The sequence below is a fragment of the Rutilus rutilus genome (genome assembly GCF_951802725.1).
Source record: "Rutilus rutilus genome assembly, chromosome: 6".
NCBI lineage: Eukaryota > Metazoa > Chordata > Actinopteri > Cypriniformes > Leuciscidae > Rutilus > Rutilus rutilus.
The window spans coordinates 47,699,089-47,702,636 of NC_140214.1; the positions used below are offsets into that span (position 1 = coordinate 47,699,089).

Sequence of the window (3,548 nt, forward strand, 5' to 3'; positions counted from 1 at the left end):
AAGGAACTCTGTGTACGCCCATCAACGTACAAATGTGGGGAGGCGTCGCGACACCACGCGACAGTCGTGTCGGACAAGTGGATCAGCGCCGTCACGAGAGAGCGCGCAATCTCCAACCGCGTGCGAGATCCGGAAACTGAAAAAGTGCGCTTTTCAACATTCTCAATCCTCATTGGTCAGTCTTCCAAACAAAAATAATTTTATTTGGCTATTTTGATACTCATGAAAATAAGTGCCCCACTATAAGTGAAAATGTATAAGTGAAAATAAATGTTCATTTAATATTGTAAATACTAAATACTTAATATAATAAATGTTCACTTAATTTAATCACGTGTTAATGCTGTTGATAAGCTGGGTTACACCTGCACTTTATAATGTGTGTTTGACTACCAAATTAGGATGTTTCTCATAACTGCTGCTTAGGCTATATGAAAAGCGATTGCGCCTTGTTACAATTTTTTGAAATTATTAATAATTTTAATAATACATTAGGGCGTCCAAATTGACCCACATGCACCACGCCGTTTCGTTTTAGTTTATTTTATTTCCATAAGTAACATAGCCTCCTATTAAACAGTATACTGTAGTTTGGAAGATTATGTCGACTCAGTCATGTCAAGTAATAGTGTTTGCAAATGATGATTAATTTGGGTATCAAATATTTATTTATTATGTGTGTGTGTGTGTGTTTTTAGGAGGAGGTGCCATTGATTGGCCAGTGGTGTTGCATTCAGCTGATGGAGAGGTTTTGCCTAGAAGGGTATGACAGATTCTACAGATAACATTTCAGTATCTTGGCTGTATTTAGCCACTGTTAGAAAAGTGACACTAAAAAGGTTTTATACAAATAGAGTTCCTACATTTACATATTTTCCAAAGGCATGGACAAAGATTTGCATTTTGGACAAAGGAAGCATCCCAACTCCTTCAGGGAAACCTTGAGCCTGTCTTTAGGGTGTCAAAATCCACCACCACCAAACTGTCGCTCAGCAAAAGAGTTGTAGTTGAAGAGGACACTGATAAGGTCAATTATTTTATTGGTCATATATCAAGCAGTTGCATGCATGCTAGATAAATAGATTCATTATTTTGTGCCATTATATATATTTACAGCCAATCATTGTAAGAGACCTTCTTACAGCGCGGGACTGGGTACGCAGTCATGGAGACTTATTCTGTGGGAAGGTGACAGAGCCTTCTTTTCTGCAGATGAGCGGAAGTCAACAAAAAAATGCCCTCAGGAAGGTCCTGGAGGAATTTCCTGACGCAAAGGAGGACTTTTTGTTTTTATTCCAGTGTCTAGATGACATGGAAACATTTTTATCATCCTGTGCTGATGAAGAAGGCCTGAAGGTCAATGCCATGTCTGTTTGTTCATGAGTGTGCAAGCATGTTTGTTAGCCAGTTAACGTTAGCCTACACCAGTTTAGTGTAAAGCTAGAGCAGAACTGTTGAGGAAATGAGTAACAGATATTTATTTTGTTTATTTGATTTAAACTGACTTGCTAAATCAAGCTGTTGTGTTGTTAACCAGTTCTTCATTGTTGTCGTAATACTGTTGTAAAGTGATGCTTGTGCGCATGCTCCTGAGTGTGCCGGATTCTGTGACTGTTGAGAAAGTAAACAAGAAAAGTTGCGTTCTGTCAAAGCACTGTGTGTGTGTGTTTTTCCTGGACATAACATTTGGCGACGAGGATGGCTTTATCTTTGCCTCCACCTGAGCCATTTTTTCCCCACGCTGGTGAACCTGTCGTGCCGTGGGAGCGCTGGTATGTGTCATTTCAGACGTACCTGATTGCCGCGGGCTTGGATGATGTCTCGGATGAGAGAAAACGCGCGCTTCTCCTCCATTGTCTCGGAGTAGAGGGATTACGGATCTTCCAGTCACTCGGCACCGCAGATACATACTCTGCCGCTGTTGCGCGATTAAAGGGACATTTTCAAAAGACTCATAGCGTGCTGCTAAAACGCTTAAACTTCAGACAAAGATGCCAACGATCGGGTGAGTCAGCCAGCCAGTTTATCGCTGATTTAAGAAGTCTCGCTGAGCCGTGCAAATTCGGTGATCTCCGTGATGAATTAATTAGAGACCAACTTATTGAAAAAACAAGCAGTGCACGAGTCAGAGAGAGACTGTTAATGGAGGATGACGAACTTACACTGGATAAGGCTCTCACTCTAGCACTCCAAATTGAAGAAGCTACTCAGTGTGCAGCTAAAATAGCAGAGAATAATGCAGCTAAAACTGATGTTACCACTGTACTCGCAAATGCAGTCACTGATGAGGGGCTCCAGCCTGCAGGTGCAATCATCCAGCAAATGCAGCCTCAATCAAGTCAACAAAGACGGCGGTGTGGCAACTGTGGCTCCATTCGTCATGCCAACAGGTCACCAGACTGCCCAGCTATCGGCCAAAAGTGTAGGCATTGCGGTAAGCTCAACCATTTTGCAAGGTGGTGCAGATCAAAGTCCAGCTCAGGCTCACTTCCCACATCTCAGCCCTCACCAGCAGTAATTCACACAGTTGGCCCTCACTCAGTCACTTTCTCAACATGTGGTGTACAGCTGAAAGACTGTTGCATTCCACTGCTTCTTGACACAGGAGCTAAAGTGTCATTGCTTAATATGGCCACCTACAAGAAATTTTTCTCTGAAGTGGAGTTACAACCATCACCTCTGAAACTCTGTGGTTATGGTCAAGCCAGCATTGTAGTGACTGGATTAATTAAGCTGCCAGTACAATATGGAAAGAAACGTCTGGTAGAGTTCCCATTCTACGTCACACAGCACGGTGCTAATATTCTGGGTCTGGACCTGTTCACTAGTCTTGGGTTTTCTCTGCATGACAACAGCGGAGTGACTATCCTTCAGGTGGACTCGCCATGGCACACACAGTTTCCCAATCTATTCAGTGGTTTAGGCTGCCTTTCTGCTTTCGCTCACAAACCCTTGCTTAACCCGGATGTACCATCCGTCATCCAGCCACTACGAAGAGTGCCTCTCGCCATGCGTGACCAGGTCACCACTGAACTGCAGGGTATGCTAACAGCAGACCTCATTGAGCCCATCGATGCCTCCCCTTGGGTTTCAAATCTTGTGATTGTGAAGAAGCGGTCAGGGGGCATACGTCTCTGCATTGACCTTCGGGGCCCTAATAAGGCAGTGGTGCCGGACAGATACCCGCTGCCAACAATTGAGGAACTCACAACACTTTTGCATGGCTCCTCAGTGTTCACAAAGCTGGACCTTAAGCAAGGTTACATGCAGATACCCCTGCACAAAGACAGTAGAAATCTGACTGCATTCGTGACTCACATGGGGGTGTTCCGTTTCAAGAGAATTCCTTTTGGCCTTAGTTCAGCACCTAGCTGCTTTCAGAAAATCATGGCCACTGTCCTAGCAGGGCTCCCGGGTACGGCCGTGTACTTAGATGATATTGTTGTACATGGAAAGGATGAGGCCGCTCACAATGAATGCCTGAGACAGGTGTTCACAGCTCTGTCTAGACACAATCTGACGCTGAACACAGAAAAATGTGTGTTCGC

At 44.1% G+C, this 3,548-nt stretch overlaps 1 long non-coding RNA gene across 1 annotated transcript; it reads left to right on the forward strand.

The window, feature by feature from the left end:
- The first annotated feature begins 687 nt into the window (after positions 1-687).
- On the forward strand, positions 688-1,307 carry LOC311292922. Its single transcript, XR_014627849.1, has 3 exons — positions 688-763; positions 883-1,027; positions 1,117-1,307. It is a non-coding gene; the product is annotated as an uncharacterized lncRNA (long non-coding RNA).
- The last annotated feature ends 2,241 nt before the right edge of the window (positions 1,308-3,548 follow it).